Genomic DNA, 20,389 nt, shown 5'->3' with positions numbered 1-20,389 from the left:
CAGAAAATATTCTAGTTGTCAGGTAAACTTTTTTCCTGGTGATTGACATACCCTACTCCTCATAACGTTGCATTTACTGGCAATCATATCTGATTCTAGCTGATTCTACCCCCAACAAAGGAAAGTCGGATGGAAAATTATCTAAGACTACTGCTTCTCAGGTTTTCATATGCTTATGAGTCACTTGAGTATCTTGTTAAAATGCAGCTTTTGATTCTGCAGGTCTGAAGTAGGGCCAGAGACTCTGCATTTCAAATAGCTCCCAGATAATTCCTAATAGTATTTCTGGTCCCTGTATCACTCGTTGTATAGCACGGAGTTAGCACACCTTCTCTCTCCATCTACACTTGAGTTCAGCTTTTAAAAGATTCTAAAATTTGATCTGCCCAGAGTTTACCATTTTATATGGCTTTTGAGTTTTTCTTTTGGATTAAGTTAGGAGCTCTTCTTTTTCCATTGCTGATCACTACTTAAAAGTCATATGGACTTTTCCATAGGGCAGATTGGGGAAAGCCTATACTGGAATCCACGTGACTTGATCCAGAAATCATTCTCATGTATCTCTAAATTGAATTATTAGCAGTAATAGCCTCCTGCCTGACATGAACTCCTAAAAATAGCAATGGAAGAGAGGTTGGTTATTTTTGGAAACACTGAAAATAGCTGAGAGCTGTGGTTTCTGAAGGGCACCCCTCCAACTCAGCATCACCCTTTCCAACATGATGCCACTTCCACCTCTGCCGAGAAGGGCTCTGGAACTAGGTCAGACCTGTACACGCTGTCCAAAGTGTGGACACTGTTTTCAAGTGTCCAAGGTGATTTTAGTGTTTCATGGATCCCATGGTTTCACTAGATAATACTTTAAAAGGATGTGAGCAAAGAGGGTGCCTACATACAATTAGATATGTTAACATAAATATCTCACCTTCTCCTAGAAATTGATAGACAATTCTCTGTTCTGCTTTAGCAACAGGAACAGGATCCTACCAACCTGTATATTTCTAATTTGCCCCTGTCCATGGATGAGCAAGAACTTGAAAATATGCTCAAACCTTTTGGACAAGTTATTTCTACAAGGATACTATGTGATTCCAGTGGTACAAGTCGCGGTGTTGGCTTTGCTAGGTAAGCATGTTGCCCTCCCTTTATTACACGAGCAGAAGCTCTGTTGAGTTATCCTACAAATTAAAAAAATAATCAAGCAAATTTAAGCCAGGCTTATGGGCACCAGTGTAAATTTACATGTAATTTTTAAAAAATCTTTTGCAATTTCATTAGTATTCTTGAAACTGAGCACACATATTTGCTGGCTCAAGGCAAAGAAGTATTATATGAGCAATAATTCTGAAAGTGTTTGTGTCTTATGTTCTGATTAAATTAATTTTTAAGAAATTAAATTTCTTTAAAATAACAACCAGTTTCCTAAATTTCATAGATAAATTGGTATGTTTTTTTCTCTTTAGACAGAAATGTGATTCATCATCAATAAAGTGAGTTAATTAGATTTTTTAAACATTTATGAAAGAAAAGGATTTAACACCTAACTACCACATAAATTTAAATATCTTATAATTCTCACTTTAGTTTTTTAAGAAATAAGTGATCCAGATATAACTAAAGTATCTTATTCCTCCATTTTATCTCTTCCTCACCAGAAAGGATACTTTAGTGTAATCATTAATTTGGTTTCTAGAGAAAATATATGAAACAGAAAGAGCTTTGATTTCCAGAGAAATTCTAATCCTAAAGCCCATTTAAAAAAAAAGCTGATTTTACATGATACATTATTTAGGAACTTGTTAGTCTTCTGCAATAACAATATCTATGTGTTTTAAATTGTTAACTTAGACTTTGGAAGAAAAAATGCTGACATTTTTCTTTCATATACAAGACAGTCACATCCTGCCACAGACCTGTGTTATGAATAAATCATTATTATTACATATTATTTTATATATGAGAAAACTGAGGCACAGAGGGACTTTTCCATCATCCACTAGCGGGCAAGGGCCATTAATTAGTTCTTCTGGCTTTTAGTCCATTGTTCTGTTAGGCCAGACAATTTTATAATAAAGCTAGTATATCAGTAAATAGTAAGTCATCAGGGCCAGCATCTCAAGTGCACACTTCATTGGTGATCTGGGTGGGACACCAATTGGATCGACAACATCTCCTCACCTCCGTGGATATTCTTCTGAAAGCAGACCAGGGATACCTATCCAAAGACTGAGCCCAATTAAATGCTGCTGCTTTTCACATTGTCACTATCCATTAGAACTGAGGTGTAATTCTCTGGGTAGTTCAGGAATATGGTGTATTTTAAGTAGATTATTCTGTGTTTCTTCTATTGAAGAAATATAAGTCAAAGTAATTTAAATACCCAGAAATGTTTCTCAAATGTTTTTAGCCACCTGTAGATATAAAACAAGTTATGAAGTTAGGCTTCAGCCTTTAATTAACTTCTCCAAAGCCAAGATGACAAAGAAGTATATAATTGACTTCATTAATTTAATTTTAAACCTGGAGAAAATGTAAAAGTCATGTGAGACACATCCTCTGATTGACACTAGCTATTATCACAACTCTTTAGTCTGTCATTTCATGAATACTTAAAAGGGAAGACCATGTTTAAAATAACCAATATTCAAACAAGTAGCAAATATACTAGTATTTTAAACTGTTGTTTTTAACTTAATATCATGACTAAGAAAGCTTTTATACATTGCTTTTCTCAATTTTTCAACAATCAGAATGAATTTATATATTTGATATTAAACACTCAATATAATTTATTTCTTATATGATTTATAACATACTCTATAGTTTCAGTTATTTCTCTGGAGAACTGTAAAAGCAAGAGATAAAAGTATAAACTATTATATACATATATTTTTGCCTGATTTCATTTGTATCCAAAAAGCCTAAAAGAATGTTTGTGCATGCACAAAACAAAATGAAAACTAAGAGACTGCTACATACTTATGAACTTTGTTTTCATAAATAGGATGGAATCTACAGAAAAATGTGAAGGTGTAATTGGTCATTTTAATGGAAAATTCATCAAGACATCGCCAGGAGTTTCTGGTATGTTCTCCAAAATTTTATCAGTAGTCATTTATGTAATATGTATAACTTTAGTGCATGATGCTTCTTATAGTAAGAACAACAACTCTCATTTTGCTTTTTAAAATTTATATCTATATCAACAAATAAGACTCAAAAATTCAGCTTTTGCTGGGCATGGGTTGTCCAAGCATTAATTGAAGTGGACCCAGAGGTAAGGAGCTCTCTGACTTGTAAGGCATTGGAAAATCCAACCCTCTAATGCACCAGCCTTCATTCTACCGGATGGCCATCCTTAATATAGACTTCCCACCCTTAGGACATGTCCTTTGAGGAGCGTGACACCTTCCCACCCCAGCAGTACCTGGACTTCAATCCCCACAGTCTTTATGTCCACTCCACATTTGCCCCTTCCCCCTGTTGTCCTGCTCTCTATTGTCCTTATCAGGAACACTACACTTCGGAACTTTTCGAGCCAATATCCCATTCAGTGTCACTCAGCCTCACTCCCAGGACACCTGATCTGAGAGACAAAGACACCCTTTTATTTTCACTGTTGTTATGGGTTTCTCTTTACCCATTTCTCATCCCTAAAGAATCTGGTCTCCACTTCTGAGCACTAAAACCATTTCTTTAGTGACATCCTCAGATTTCTTGTACAGCAACCCTTGGTCACATCTGCTTGGAAGAACCATGAACTGGCATTGATCCTACAATAATCCACCCTATTGATCCTGTTGTACCTGGGAAATAAGGATTGACACCATGGCATTTTACACATCTTCATTTGAACCAGACCCTCAGTACCACTGGTCCCCACTTGGCTTCTCTCTGCCTCTCCCAGCAGTATTTCTCCCTTTTCACCAACCTGTACAGTCCCCTATCTAGCTCTAGGCCAGTGAATAGCGTTGAGATCATTAGCTGACTACATCTTTTCAATATAGGGATCCACACCTACACCCACTCTTTCTCCTCTCCTTCCCCAAGGTCCTAAGGACAAAGGTTTCAGAGCTGTCTTTGGGATCCTGTTCCATCAGGGCGTTGCTCTGCCTCTCATTGCCTCTCTGTTCTATAATTACCATCTCTGTATTTTACTTGTAATTACTTTTTTCTAACAAAAACTTTATTTTTTTATTAATAAAATAGCAGATCTCTGGTAAGACTAAGCAGTGAGAAAGTGGGAGGAAATTCACAAACAATACTAGAAACAAAAAAATTGTGAGCATGACTACAATAGATGTTTTTAACATCACAGAGTTCAGTGAACCTATGTGCAAATTACTTTATGCCAGGAATTTTCTGGAAAAAGATATCCATTTGTGTTTGAAATCGCTCAAGTCTGTGATCTTCAAACTAAAACTAAGCAGTGATCCTCTCTAACTCATTCTCATGTAAGAGTTTTTGAAGTGTGGCCTTCACTTCCTCACGTCCTATTCACACCTCAGCTCTCTCCAGTCTTCCCCTTAAGCTTGCAATTGAAATTCTTCTTGATAAACTTCTTATATTTGTTTGCTAGGACAACCACAACAAAACACCATAAATTGAGTGGCTTAAACAACTGAAATTTAGTGTCGCAGAGTTCTGAAGACCACTAATTTTGTGAATTTAATATGCCCAAGCTTCGCTCATAGCCCTATTACTAGTTTTTATGGCACTTCCTGTTCTCAGTATCTGCCTTCTAAAACACAACCAAAGAGGCTAGCTGGAGGATCCCTCTGTAGAATATGCCAACATCCCACACCATCTCCCTTCAGCCTGTAGCCTGAACATTAGACTCCCAGAAGCAAACTGAAGACATCCCCTCATTTTGAAGGAATCACAGGAGAGACTAATTAACCAAAGATCTCTCAATTTTTAACAAGCTTGCATGCACTGAAAAATAAGTGGCTTCATGGCACAGAACCGGGTGTTTTGTTTTTCTGTGCAAAAATCTAACTGAAATCCTCTTACCCTTGCTTAGCATCATGGTGTCAGACAAAATAAATTAAGTCCATTTGCCACCTACAACATCTGTAAGTCTTCACCTAATTTGCTTTTCCAGAGCACACAGAGAAACATTAAATTCCAGGCATGCATTCTTTCTCTCCACACTCTCCAAGTCAATGGAGCAGTGATTGTGAAAGACAGATGGCCTCTGTCCCCACGTCAGTACTTTGCTTCCACATAACATTTCTATTTAGAACAAATCTCTCTAAAAACAGTACTGTGTCCTGTAAATGACTAAATGAGTTTTCATAAGATTGGAAATATTCTCTTCCCCATTAAATTGTATGCCCCCTGGAGGCAACAACTCAGATCTGCCACTGTACCACTGGCTCTCGTGTCCCTGACACATAGTAGGGCATTATAATTTCAACTGATAAGGAGACCAGAGAGAATTTTGATAAAAGAAAAAAGCTGTTAGAATTTTATATTCCTTCACAAGCAAGACTTGGGCACTCCTAGTTCACTGAAACAAGGAGCCAGCAACATGTAAAAACTGGGTCATTTCCACTGGTTACATTCTTTAAAAACAAGAAATTTGTTTTGCCTAAGAGATTACTGCCAATACACACTGTTTGTACTACTTACCTTTTTGCTTTTAGAGGAAAATAACATATCTTAATGGCAGCACAAAAATCAGGTGGTAAATATAATTCATATTTGAAAGATTCAACTACATCTTGTTCCATGTGTTTCTGTGTGTGTGTGTGTGTGTGTGTGTGTGTGTTTCATTTTAAATACCATATGTATTTGCAAACATGCCCTTACCACATATTTTAGCAGACTTCATTCTTACCTGAGATCTGCTTTTTTCTGACAGGACAGAATCTAGATGAAAGCACATTAGAAGCACATTACATCCAAATAGGAACATTGGCCATTTATTTAACAAGTGAGCTTCAACATGCATCAGGTCTTGCTACCAAACTGCCTTCACTCACACCTGCCTGCCGAGACAGCCCAAGGGAAGCTTCCAGAATGAACAACCTGGTCACCTTCTTTCCCTGGAATTAATTATACTAATTGAGGAAAACAGTTTGTATCAATCACTGAGCACAGGAAGCGCTTTTTAAAAATTAGTTAAATTTCAGTCTAGGTGCTAGTTTTTATAAACCCTATAGATAAAAGTGTCTGCCACAAAGTGCCAGCTCCACAGAGTTTATTATACTCCTTTGCCCTACAGGAGTATATGGAAGCAAGACCTTATAACCTTAAATATCATTGGAGAAAACATTCTACTATGAGGCCCTTTCTAGATGTGCAGAGAGTGAGATCTTGCCTTTCTTCATCTGAGTTCTTGTTCTGTTCGTCATTGTTAAGTGAGGCCACCACCACCCCCCACCACACACACACACACACACACACACACACACACACACACACACACAGCCTGCATTTCAGGCCTGCACTTAACATGCTTTCACATTGACCCAGGAGCCTGAGGAGAGTTTCAGTGCTAGAATTTTAAGTAGCATTTGCACACAAAGGTGAGTAACTTTGAAAGATTCCAGGTATAAAAAGTCCTTATTTGCAGAAGATTTTGTCCTTTATTCCTTCCTACTTGGATGCTATTTCTCAGCCCTAGTTTCTACCTGTCCCTTAATGACCCTGTAGTAGAAATAATATCAGTGATTATAAAACTTTCTTACTTCATTGTATCTGTTCACTGTCTGTAATTGGTAAAGGTAGAATTTCTAAAAACACAATTTTTTTGAAAAGACAAGTAGTATGGTTCATCTGTATTCTGGGATTTGGCTGCAGTCCATCTTCTATCATACCCAGTTTGCCTTCTATGGAAGTTCCATATTCAGGAAAGCTCAGGTGGAGGTATTGGAGACAAGAAGGTAAACAAAGGAACACTAAAATTCTCACCAGACACCTAACATTTTTACTTTGAACAACTACTACCTCTATTAGTCCATTTTTTCATTACTATAACAAATTGTGTGAGGAGAGCAATTCAGGGTTTCGCCTTGCTCTTGTAAGAACACAGGATCCTGCAAGAACTACCTCCACTCCTTCTTAGGTTTGACCTAAGGACCTTCCTGTGTGCTTCACCTAAACATTGCCACACTAGGGACCAAGCTTCCAACATGTGAACTATTTATTTAGGAAATCATATCCAAACCGAAGCATACCCAGAGTACAGTTGCCATTCAGAAATGACTCCCATTCCAACCCATCCTTCAGGAGTGGTTCAACCCAGGACGGGAAAAGCATACCAGCCAACAGCCTAGACAGCTCACCGAGACGGAATCACATACAGTTCGGTGTTTTGTGTTTTGGCAGAGAAATGTTGAGAGACACTATTGCCTCTACCCTGTCATTAGCGGGTGGATAAAAGTGATATAAAATAAGACATGAATTAGGATAATAAGCAGCAAAGGAGAAAGGAGTAAATTTTCCACAAGTAATATTTTTCTCTTCATGGTTATTTAAGTTTGAAACAGAACTTGAAAGTAGTAATCATGGTTCTACAGTAGACAAAGGATGGAATGTGGGAACCAGTCAGGAAGGTGTGAGTGCCTTTATCATATTAACTAGACGCATGCAGAAAAATGCACAACTTCCAGGAACGCGCTGCTGCTTCTATCTCAGAAAAGCAAATTGAAAAAGTAAGTCAGGGGTGGCCTATTGTGCTGCCTGTGGTTTGTTATTATGTCTCTTAGTTCTAATGAATGTGTCTCCTTTCAAAGAATCTCTGCATCTTTTCTACATTCGTTGCTTGGGTTTCCCTTTGTCTCATTTTTGTGAGATGGACACTTGCTTAAAAAAAGAAAAGAAAAGAAAAAAACTCGCCAAGTGGGATGGTTCAGGTACAGAAAAGTCTTTAAATGGGACGGGCAGGTGTTGGAAGCTTTCTCACGATAACAGACTTCACTTCTGTATCCCAGGAACAAATGAGGTCTGTGTGTACCCATTCATTGATTCAGCCACTAGGTAAGAAGCACCTACCAAGTGCCCTTTGCTTAGACACTGGGGATGCAGTGATGACGGAGCACACAGGAAGGAAAAGCAGGCACCAGGGAACACAGACTGTTAGAAATGCTGCAATTACAAATAGGGGTATGTGCTACAAAGGGGGGACTTGTTTTCCACCAGGAGGAGTGGAGGTCCCTCTGAGGAATGTTAATGGGAAGCTCCAGAGGCATTTGCAGCTGGAAGAGTGCAGGGTGGCACAATCCTATTTTCATTTGAAGATTATTTGGGTGACTGTTTAAAGGCAGAATTGTAGAGAAGCCAGAAGACAAAGAAGTGCCCATTAAAAAAAAAAAAGCACCAAAGTGAATGGGAAGATTCCTTTGCTTCTTCAACAAAATGGCCCTTCAGATGTTTTCATGATGCCCTGGTTTGGAAATAATAATCAGTGTATTATTCTATACTAAGATCTTTAACCAGTGGCTGATTTTCTAAGGGTCTGAAGAAGCTTCTGCCTTGCAGTGTTCTATTAGTTCCCTCCTAGCTCTCGCACTGCTCCCACTAAAAAAGAAATCCCGTTACGCTTGTCACCTGTGTGTGCGCATGGTTGTGGTTTTGTAATATTTTTCCCCGATCACTCAGCTCCTACAGAACCTTTATTGTGCAAATTTGTGGATGGAGGACAGAAGAAGAGACAGAACCCAAACAAATACATCCCTAAGGGAAGACCATGGCACCAAGAAGGAGAGGTGAGACTTGTAAGTCCTTTCTTAACTTCAGTGTGGGTGTGCAGTCATGGGCAGCTCCAAAAGGTCACACAGGCATCTCCCTTCAGCTGCCTGGGTCACACCTTTCTGCCAGCACGTTTTCATTTCAAGTAATGCTCAGACTGAGAGCCTTCCCTCTGTGCGTGTGTGTGGGGTGCTCAACAAGTGACAGTTCTCCACATAGATGGTACAAACAGCTGTGTTCCCCAGCTAGCTGCCTAAGTAGGAGGCTCTAAATTGCTATGGAACTGCATGAGTGTTTTGAAGGTCTTTTATGCCATGGTTTAGGTATGACCATTTAGAAGGGTTTACATTTATTATATTCAAAAAGTATTCTAAATAATATTAAAATAAATGTATTTGTCATTGAGGGTTTTTTTGGGGGGGTTGTATGTTTTTTTAATCTTGTTCTATTGAATAGTTTTTTTTTTTTAACCTTCAATTTCTTAATAAATTATTGGGCCTCCACTTCTCTATATTTCTTTTCAATGAATTGTTAACATAATTTTTAAAAATAGCATACAGGTCCCAGAATGTCTGGAGAAAATGTTCTAGAATCTGGACCATCCAGTGATAATCACTAGCCACTTGTGGCCATGTGTACACTTGAAATGTAGCTGTTTTGCCAGAGAGATTGAATTTTTCTATTTAATTTTATATAGCTACATGTGGCTAATGGCTACCATATGGGAAAAGCAACAGGTCTAGAGCTTTATTCTCTTACTGAGCTTACAATTATGCTTGGCTATAGCAAAAAAAAAAAAAAAAAATACCAGTTTTATCAAATGTTACTGTTACTGTCTTATGTTGCAATGTCTAAGAAATAGCATTATCAAATCATGCCTTTCCAGCTGAACGTTTATGTCCTTCTCTTTACTGTAGGCTGGAATGACACTCACTTACGACCCAACCACAGCTGCTATACAGAACGGGTATGTTGTTACGATAAATGCATAATGGCTTGAGGGAAATTAAAGGTGGAAAATATCATTTTTCCATGAATTATTCCACTTAAAGGATTACTTAATACAGGCTTTTGTGTTTATTATAGATTTTATCCTTCGCCATACAGTATTGATACAAACTGAATGCTCACTCAAACTTCTCTTACACCCTACATTGCATCTCCTGTATCTGCCTACCAGGTTTGTACATTTAGGATTTGTCAGTAGTGCAACAACTTATGATCGTGAATCTCTGCTGCATTTTTTAATGTGTCTTAAAAATCTGAATATTTTTAATGAAATTTAACTCATTTTATGCAGCTTTTGGGTACCCAATTTAGAATAAGCTGCTTTTGATTTGGTAGACTAATTTGCTTTTATGTTTAGGAAAATATATAAAGCCAGGGAAATGGTTGCCCATTATCTGTCCTTGGAAACATGGCAATTTAGAACTGAGACAAACCCACATACTTCCTCCACTATCCGCCCAGCTTTTAGATGCCAGGTGTCCCAAAAACTGAAATTTAAGAGAAATGCCATTAGGTAAAATACAGAATAGGTGTGTATCTTGCTTTTATTTCTTTGTCAGCAGAAACTAATAAAAGAAGTAAATATGCTTATACACGAAGGTGTGTCAGTTAGATTACATTCAGTAAACAGTGCAGATGAGATTTGGGGCCTGCCCACCAAAAGAAAGAAAAAAAATAGAGGCAGCTCTATTTTATATGTGTTATTTTGTGCAGAGGCTTTTCCTTAAATTCCCAACTGAGGAAATCTATTAAGCACTATCATAAGGTCAATCTGATTATACTTCAGGGGTAGCTCCTCTTTTACATGACCCCAAGAGTGCACGTGCCCTCTCCCCTGCATCAGAGCCCCTCCAGATGTTGACTGCCCAGTCCAGACAGGAGCTTCTAATGGAGTTGAGTTGCAGAGAGAGAGAGTTCTCTTCTCTTGACTATTGCTATTCTATGGGACTAAACTAAACTTTGGTGTATTCTTGTTTTAACAATTGAATTAGATGTTGTAGTCCTGATTTCTGATCTTAGAGGACTACAATATCTATTGTAACAGCTGTGTTATTTGACTTCTGTAACCTCAGATTCTTCATCTTTAAAATGGGTATAATAATAGTTTGTCTCATAAGTTTTAAAAAGTTACAGGACTGAGTCTATGAAAAGTGTTAATGAGCACTCGAAATATTAGCTGTGATTACTATTATCATCAGTAGCTGGCTTATAATAAAAATATATTAGTTATACTTCTTAAATAATAAATTGGTTAACCTAAGCCAATGTCAAAGCTGGTTCTGTCTAAAAAACATAAAAGTAGCTTTGAATAACAGAAAAGTGACTAGATGCACTAAAACTGAAGGGTTGTTGGGGTTTTGTTGTCTTTTTGTGTTGCTGGGGATTGCACATGTGAGGCAAGAACTCTATCACTAAGCTACATCCCCAGCCCTAAGACTGAAATTTTAAAGTAGTAATCACCACCTCTCTCAGCCTTTAGATTATTGTATGTTCCTTCCCCTGATTGTCAGTCATTTTCCCTTTTCTTTGTTCTCTGAGAGTCGTTTATACTTACCATGGTTCTTCAACCTGCTGGGTATAGAAGTCACTTAATGCCTCTTTAGTTGTGTAGTACTTAAGATTTATATATTTTCCTTGCATTTTCCCTAATAATTCCTATGTCTGATGTTAAGAGATAATTTTGAACTATCTGAACTTAGAAATCTGTCATTTATATATCATTACAAATAGGGGCATGTATAAGCTTATTCTTAGGCAAATGAAAGATTGCACATATTAATTTCAACTTATGCTGCTACAGATATTTCAGCTATTATGTTTTTTTTCCACTACCTTTTCCCTTCTTTAATATGAAATCAATGTGCATTTCAGAATTATTTCATAGAATAAAAAATTAGAAGGCCAGTTTGGTAATAAATTTGATATAGCTAACTGGAAACAACGTTATCATTTCAAAGGCCTGATTTCCTCTCCTGGGCATTCTGTATACTAAGATACCTGTGGAATTCCATTCCCTTTGCCTGACACTCAGTGACATAACATCTCAGATGGATTCTTAACCCCATACGTTCAGGGACCAGGTAGGGCCAGTGAATGAGCTTTAAGTGACCTGTGCTGCAGAATGTCGCTTGTGTGTGTGTGCAATTAGTGGGGGTGGGGGCAGTCTCTTTCTTTATTAGGTTTTCAAGGGGATCTGTGACCCCAAGATGGTTAAAAACCAATGGCAAAGAGTTTAAAAAGCATAGGTTATTATTCCCATTTTCTAATTAGGGAACATTGAGGAATAGAAATCGACCATAGCTGGCTTGATGCTTAAGAGAGAAAATTGGATTAGGAGTCACAGCCCTTAACCTCATAATGCTGTACCTGACTAGATTATAAAGACCGAAGCATATCAAAACTGAGTGCATTTGGCCCACATTGGGATGTACAGGGAACTGCTTGCCTCCCTGTGATTTATCCAGGGAGGGCCCACCACTCCTGTTGGAGTGGGCCTTTCTCTACTAAACCACCGTATGCTTATGTAGTTGGATTTGAGAAATTATTAGCATCTGCAAGAAACCACCAGTACACCAACGGGGAAAGGCTGCAGTCCAGAGAACTGAAATGTTAACAAGGCAGAAGCACTTAACTTTGGTCCGCCTTAGGTGGCAAAGGAAACCAGAGAAAACAAGTATCGGGGCTCTGCTATCAAGGTAAATCACAATGCATTCTTCCCCCATGACTCTTCCCCATAGTCTCTCTGTAGAATCTCTGAAGTTAACACTAGTGGTCAGGATACAAGAGGGTTGTGTTAAGAATTGGAAACTGAAACATTTTTTTTAAACTACATAGACTCTGGAAAGCCCTGGGCATCAAAAAGGGACTGATGTATCCCTCTCCCGAGTGGCAAACGACACAAGCCAGAATTCCTGCCACAAACCTGACCCTCACATCTTATTTCTCAGTTCAGAGGGTCTTTTTTCTGTGTGGATGCCCTTTTAACTGTAGATGTCAGATATAGTTACTAAAGTTTAATTTCTTCAATCTGAATTTCAGATATTTATTTTCCTCACTAAGTAGAAATTATTAACTACTATGTAAGATTTTTGAAACCTAATGTCCTGAGTATCAAAGAGAGATTGAATTTGGTTATTTTTATTAAGTCAGCCCATACTTTGAGGGTTAGTTTCTAATCAGATGCTCTAGAATTAATCCTCTTTCATCCATATCCTAAAGCACCTAGTTCATACCTTGATTGTAACACTTTTCACTAATTTGAGACGTTTTACATACTTATCTTCTCTGCTTTAGACAGTAAATTTATTGAGGGTGGGTCCCATGTCTTATTCACCTTTTTCTGTTTGTTGCCTGATACTCAACAAATACTTCTTGAGTGGGCCACTAGAAATTGGTTCTAAATAATTATTTCATCCCATTCAGAGTGACCAGTTTGCCAAGAACGCTAACTGCCTTATAATCTTTTTACTCATTGATAGTATTGTTTCCTTATTTTCCTTCTATAGATTTTTAACACAATTAAAAGAGAACTAGGCAATTATTACAATGGAAATCATTGTTTCTTTAAAATTCTCCCTTTTCTAGGTGCAAAGTCCTTCTTGGATGCAACCTCAACCATATATCCTGCAGCAACCCGTAAGTTGTTCACCTCAGTGGCCTAATGTTCTGCCTGCAAGTAAGCCATGTGTGTACTCTTCAGGTTAAAACCCCTTGCCAAAGTTGATAAGGGACTTGGGAAATTTTAAGCATGGAATATGAAAGTGCACAAGTTTAAAATGAATCAGTAGTAAGCATTAAATAAATTTGTTCATAAGAATTTAAAACATACTTCGTTGGAGGGCAGTACACTATTTCTTGCTCACATCAGTTCGGGGGGGAGATCTGAGTGACAATGTTTTACAATATTTGATAAAACCACACTCATGTTTTTACTCTGTTTAATGCAACCCTAAAGTAAAGAGAGAGATTTTCATCTGTGTTATTAGCCTCTTTGGAAATCAGGAACAGTGTAGTATAATGCACTCAGATAAATAACAAATGTGATTTCTTTGGTGACTTGAACACTTGTTGATCTAATGTGTATCTAGTACTACTTTTTCTAAATGAGCTACTCTTCAGATGAAATCACAAAGCTAAGCATGCCTACACTGACCTGCATGCTTACTGTTAAGAAAGCCATAGATTTGGACCTCAGCTTTCTGATGACAAGTGCAGAATGGGGATCCTGAAAATCAGTTTAAAGAGTTTGTGAGATAAACATAGATCTGTTGCTTAGGAAGAGAACTTGGCTCTTGGTCTTAAGATGAGATGGAAATTCATCCCAGAATACCTCTCCTAAAGTGGGCACTGTACTATATGACTGTATGTATAAAATAGCAATCCAGGCATAACTAGTTTTGAACAAGAAATGCTTGAGATGACCTTTAGGAAGCTAATAAAACAGGTTGATATTATAACACAGGAAAATATATCTTTGATGCTTATGAATGCACATGTATTATGTGGTATATACACATTTCATACTAGGACACATATGTGCACATATTCATGGCCATGTGTGGATTTGTGATGTGTATTATGTGTACATGAGCAAAAAGATCAGGAAACTCCTTCCCCATTTTCTGGACTTCTGAGTCATGTTCATCTTACTCTGTGCTTTTGATAATGCACATTAGAAGTAGAATGTATCTTTTTTCCCCCTTTTACAACTTTTAGAGACAAAGATTGCACATATTTTAGTTTATCATCCTTTCAGGAGACATGAGGAATGTATATAGAGCGTTGCTGAGAATTCATTACCTTTTCCCACCCAGATCCAAATTGCCTGCCTGCGCACATACCTCTGCCCACAACTGTGCATATCAATAATTAGATTATCAGTAAAACAAATAACTTATTTAAAGGATATCAGTTACAATGATGCCAGAATGTACATTAGTACTTGTGGAGTATGTTAGAATACTTGCTCCATCAGGTAATTGGCCAACTGCAAAAGAGGAATGATAAAATCCACAGTTTATAGAAAAAAATTGAACAATTAAAGTCCAAAAATAATTAATTTTGGTGTAGATGGTCAGTGAACCATGATCCAAGCATTAAAAATGATGACAGTGACAACTGTGCAATCTATTAATTTTTTTTAGTGCAATGCTAAGTTAAAAGTAAAAACCCAAGATGTGAAATTCTTCATGTTCTCTGATTGCAACTATGGAGAAACATGCAGAGGCAGGAAGGGGCACATTGTGGTTGTTATGGGAGAGGCTGGATTATAAGTGATTTTTTTCTTCCCTGTTTTCTTAAATATATTTAATTTAGTCCAGATCAGTAGCACACACCTGTAATTCCAACAGCTCAGAGGTTGAGGCTGGAGGATTGCAAGTTGCAGACCAGCCTCAACAATTTAGTGAGATCCTTTCTTAAATAAAAAGGGCCAGGAATTTAGCTCAGCGGTAAAGCATCCCTAGGTCCAATCTCCAGTACCCCAAATTTTTTTTAAAAAATTTGATTTTTAATGACCAATAGTTTTAAATGAAATGGAAGAACTTGGAATTGGTTGGTTAATGTTCCCTCTTTTGGCACCAGAATCACAAAAAGATCTGAGAACCACCGAGTGAGTGAAGAATGCTCTTGATCCCAACAACTTAATCTTGAAACAAAGGGCTCTCTTTTTTAGAACATTTTTAAACAGATCACTATTATTGGTCCTATTCTTTTGCAACTACAGAAAACATCACCTGTCTTTTTTAAGCATTTTATACCTTTGCCAGCCAAGGAAAGTCTGTAATCTGTGCTTGCTATTATAGCTCCTCCTGCTGGACTAGCTTTCCAGTTAAGTGAGGGTAGTGTTTAATGCAGGAATTTTTGTGAAGTGAATATCAAAATACCATTTCCCCTAACACTCTTACAAAGTCTCAGGAAAAGCAATCTATTAAGACTTTTGAACCTTATTTATTATTGATACCCCTTGCCAGTCTGAAAGATGTTATTTTTGCTTCACATTACTCACAAAGGGATTTCCTGTGCAAAAGGTAATTATAGAATCTTAACTACTCTCATTTTATCCTTTGTTGCTTCTGTCTCCCATCCACAGGGTGCCGTGTTAACTCCCTCAATGGAGCATACCATGTCACTACAGCCTGCATCTATGATCAGCCCTCTGGCCCAGCAGATGAGTCATCTTTCACTAGGCAGCACCAGACCAGTAGGTGGCAAATTAATATCATGTGTCTCTACAAATAGAGGAGGGTAAATTAACGCACCCCTGTGCCTACCCTATCTAATCACAGGTTCGATGATGACAGTTATTATGCCTGGCCCCAGCCCCACCCCACATTGCCTTCCAAAAAGAAAAAACTCAGATATTTCTTGATTAAGTGAAAAACTGAAAATTTGTTCTCTAGGTTTCCCCTTTGCCAAAATTTAGCACTCACACATGGCCACATCTAGCTTCTTCAACTAATGTCACTGGTATATCACGAAGTACCATTTCATGCAGCAAAAGATGAAGGTGACACATGGTAGCAAAAATTGGAAATATTCCCTCACCTATTTCTTCTGTTTTAGAATTTGAGAGCACTGAATCATGATCTTCGTGACTTATTTCACTAGAGTCCAGGGGACTTGGTAAGGTAATGAGGTTGACCTGGTACTAGATCCATGTTGGTTTGTTTATAGTTTAAATTGTAAGAGATGCCCACAGGAGTTTGATGCAGCCTGTATCTATTGTGGCTCAAAAGAACAAAGGGTGGTGCATTTTCCCCTCTTACACTCAAAACCAGCAGCAACTTCTTGTGCAGACTAAGCCAGAGCCATACACAGCCTGAGATGGACCAGAAATTCCTCCTGCCTTTAAGAGTTAGTGACTTCAGCATCAGGAAATCAGAATTCCCTCGCCTAATCTTCAGTGATAGGTCCAATAAGACACCCACATTTAGGTCTCCACCTGTAGAAACAGTACTAGGTAACAACTCAGGGAGCTGCTACATGATAATGAGGTCTTCTGAGAAAAGATCATCTAGAATGATGCATTAGTGATATTGAATTATTGATGATGACAGACTTTAATGATCTTCACCTGTGTGTTTCTTTGTTAGGAAATCCAAAGACAACATGGAATTTATAGTTTGACAAATTTCTTTCATATGACATATTTACATGGACTAATAAACCTTTGAGGGTAGCGTATTTAAATTTCTTTTTGGAGAACTCCATATATTTTATATCCAGCTCAAAATTCCCTGAGTACTCCCCATTTTGCATGGTTTTCCACTGTCCATTCTGACCTCCTCCTCCTTTTCAGTACATGCCTGCAACATCAGCTATGCAAGGAGCCTACTTGCCACAATATACACACATGCAGATGACCACGGTTCCTGTCAAGGTTGGTGCAGAGTATTAAATGGCCATTCTGGCAATAGGTAATTTCAAAAATGGGTGAATTAAGTAAAACTGAGAGAAAAATCTATCAAAAGTCAAGTATTTGCATAAAAGGATTGACTTTAGAGGGAATATGTTATTTGGGACTATAAAATATAATTGTTACAAATTAGGATAACAACATCCAGGCCACATCCCCAAGAACTCCTAGAAATATTTTCCAAGCTTGTAGCACCTTTTTCACCCCTCCAGAGCTCTATCTTGTCACCCCTAAATTGAGATAAAATTGGAGTTTGTAATCCTACTCCTAAAGATTGTATCAATGGTGATACTCACAAAAAGAAGTCAGTCATAATTCAGATAGTTAATGAAAAAGGAAAGCTGATGTAGCAGACGTGGGAGAGAAGCCATACCTATTTTTATAGAGGCTGTTAGTGTAGCTAAATAACTCTTGGTTCTTGTCACTGGAGCTGCTATGGAAGAAGTCTGGCATCTGATTATGATTGGACAGGAAACAGCATTTTCCGTCAGAGTATCCTTAAAATTCCAAGGAAAATACTCAGCTCACATGCTCTTTCCCAGTAGGCACTGGGTAGAACCCAAAGGCTCCCATTTCCAAGAAGGGCCAAAGAACCATGCCTTCTTATTATTTGCCTTTCATTGTGCGACTATGGGAACCACAGTTATCGGAGCCCACAATTCCTTATCAGCAATTTTGAAACCCTCCAAAAATTTTGAAAATAAAAATTCTCTTTGTGACTAACTTCTTAGCAAAAATTCTGACCTTTCAAAAAACCCAACTTGAACTGAGACAAGGTGATACATTTGTCCCAGTTACTGTGTTTATGCACTCGGTTCTATATAGAATTACTGATATGTTTGATTTTGAGGGACATCCCTAAGCCCTACTTGAGGGTATTAAATGATATACAGCATATTTCATACCATGTCTAAGATTCTGAACCTTGAAAATGATGAATTCTAAATCACATCTGACCCCAGGGAAAAACAGATTAAGAAATTTGTTTGATAAATGTAGCTTGATCAGAATAGACAAGTCAAAGATTTGGATGGGAGGTGCTTGGTGTCTATCAGCCATTTCAGCTACTTGAGGGAATGACCTAAAAAGCTCTGCATAATATTAAGAAATTCACTTTAAAAACTGCTTATTTTCAGGTGTATGCCTTTGACTTAGACCCAAGTAACAGAGTTAAGATTTTACCACTAACACATTTCATCTGCTCTGCTTTGTTGTAGGAGGCGAGTGGTCAGCAGCAGGTGGCTATAGAGATGTCTAATGACTATTCTCCATATTCCTTTCAACCCAATAAGTAACTGTGAGGTATGAGAGAAAGGTCTCCATTACCAAGGCGCCAATCAGGCAGTCTGTGGTTCCCTTATCAAAATGATGCTTAGAATAACTCAGATCGATCATACTTGATTTCATTATAGCCAGGGCATCCAATCTTGTTAAAATGTTAAAATCAATGATTTTGTTAGTTTGCAGATTCACTGTTCTATGCAAAAAGAATAACACTTTATATTGAAATCAAACACATATACACACACTCCTCGAACCCTCAAAAAAAGTAAGATCTATAACATAATAGAACATCATGTATCAAACTTATTATATAAGTATCCTATACTGTATTCTCTAGTACTCAAAACTAAAGGCAATTTAGCATAAGATGTTGCTTTATCAAGCATTACAAGATTAGTCAAAACTCAGAACCAAGATATTGCTAGTGTCAGTATCCTTAGATTAAAAGATTGTATTCCCACAAGTACCATTTTTTTTTTATTTTACCATGTATATTATAGTAAAATAGCTATATGGAACCTGGTTTCTGGATTGCCTTAGTGACAATATGTATTGTTGGTTTTTATAAAGTCACCCTTGATCTTTGGAGACCCACATGAATTTGGCTCTGATTCCCTTAGAGAGGAAAGTACTTTGCAAGTCCCAGATTTGAAAGGCAGATTCAAAACATTGAAAGTGACCATCAGGTCCAGAGTTTGCATCTCTCCATGATACATCAGTGATGAGCACAGCCTTTTTCAAATACATCTCTCTTTAAATAAGATTATAAGCTCTATGGTGTATTATATCGAGACTACAAAATTACTTGTCTTTTATCTTTCTCTTGCAGATGTACAGAAGGGTGTTCTTACATAAAGAAGGATGTGAAGGCTGAACAATCATGGATTTTTCTGATCAATTGTGCGTTAGGAAATTATTGACAGTTTTGCACAGGTTCTTGAAAACGTTATTTTTAATGAAATAAACTAAAACTATTTTTGCTATAAGTTCTATAAGGTGCATAAAACCCTTAAATTCATCTAGTAGCTGTTCCCCTGAACAGGTTTATTTTAGTAAAAAACAAAACAAAACAAAAAAACCAAATAAAAAAAAAAAACAACAAAAGAAGATTTTTTTTCAAATGTTATGATGCAAAAAAAAGAAAAAAAAAAGAAAAAAAAAAGAAAACTTCAATTTCCTGGGTATGCACAAAGACCATGAAGACTTATCCAAGTGCATGACCGGATTTTTGTGGTTTTGTTCATTTTGTGTTTCATTTGTGTTTTTTTCAGCTGTATGAAATGGGCTTTCTGAAGTTTAACTAGTCCGACTTCACCCATGGTGTTCCATGCTTGCCGTGCAAGTCTTGCTGTATCTCAGTGTTGCCGTCACGTCTCTTTCCTTACCTTTACGTTTTTCTTTCAACGCAGTGTGAAGTGTCTTATCCTTTTCTATGAATTCCAATTTGCCTTAACTCTTTTGATGCTGTAGCTGTTTCAGTAAAAAGTTAGTTCAAACTAATGATGTAGAATGCTTTGACCAAATGAGCTGGTCTATTATGCCTTGTAAAACAGCAGCATAGGGCTTTTAAAAAGTAGTCAATAAAAGTTGCTGAAATTTTGGCTTTTTTAAATATGTAGTAGGTGTTTTTAATGATTTTTCACATAATGTGTAAGGTAGTGAAATGCAAGAAGGGAAAAACTGTTTTGTGTGAAACACATTTTCTGACTGGGGAACTTTTAATAGGGTTAAAGCGTTTGTAAGGCTGTATTCTGACAGTTTCCTCTGATAGTTTGACTGATTTAGGATATCTGCTGTATGATGCAATGTAAAGTCTTTTTTGCATTTTTTCAGCAAGAAAAATAAACTAACTTGATGTTCTAGATTTAGTGTTAGGTAGCATTGGGGCTGGGGGAGGGGGGCGGGGGAGGGGAGTCACCAAATGTTTTGTCCTTCCTTTATACTAATGATAGTGCTTTAGAATGAGAATTATGCCTGCCATCT

At 37.4% G+C, this 20,389-nt stretch overlaps 1 pseudogene; it reads left to right on the top strand.

The window, feature by feature from the left end:
* The window catches only part of LOC143390062 (RNA-binding motif, single-stranded-interacting protein 1-like), a 41,072-nt pseudogene extending 22,655 nt beyond the window's left edge, over positions 1–18,417 (top strand).
* Positions 18,418–20,389: the final 1,972 nt, after the last annotated feature.

This window comes from Callospermophilus lateralis, unplaced genomic scaffold (assembly GCF_048772815.1).
Source record: "Callospermophilus lateralis isolate mCalLat2 unplaced genomic scaffold, mCalLat2.hap1 Scaffold_147, whole genome shotgun sequence".
Taxonomy (NCBI): domain Eukaryota; kingdom Metazoa; phylum Chordata; class Mammalia; order Rodentia; family Sciuridae; genus Callospermophilus; species Callospermophilus lateralis.
This window is presented reverse-complemented; position numbering and strand designations above follow the sequence as displayed.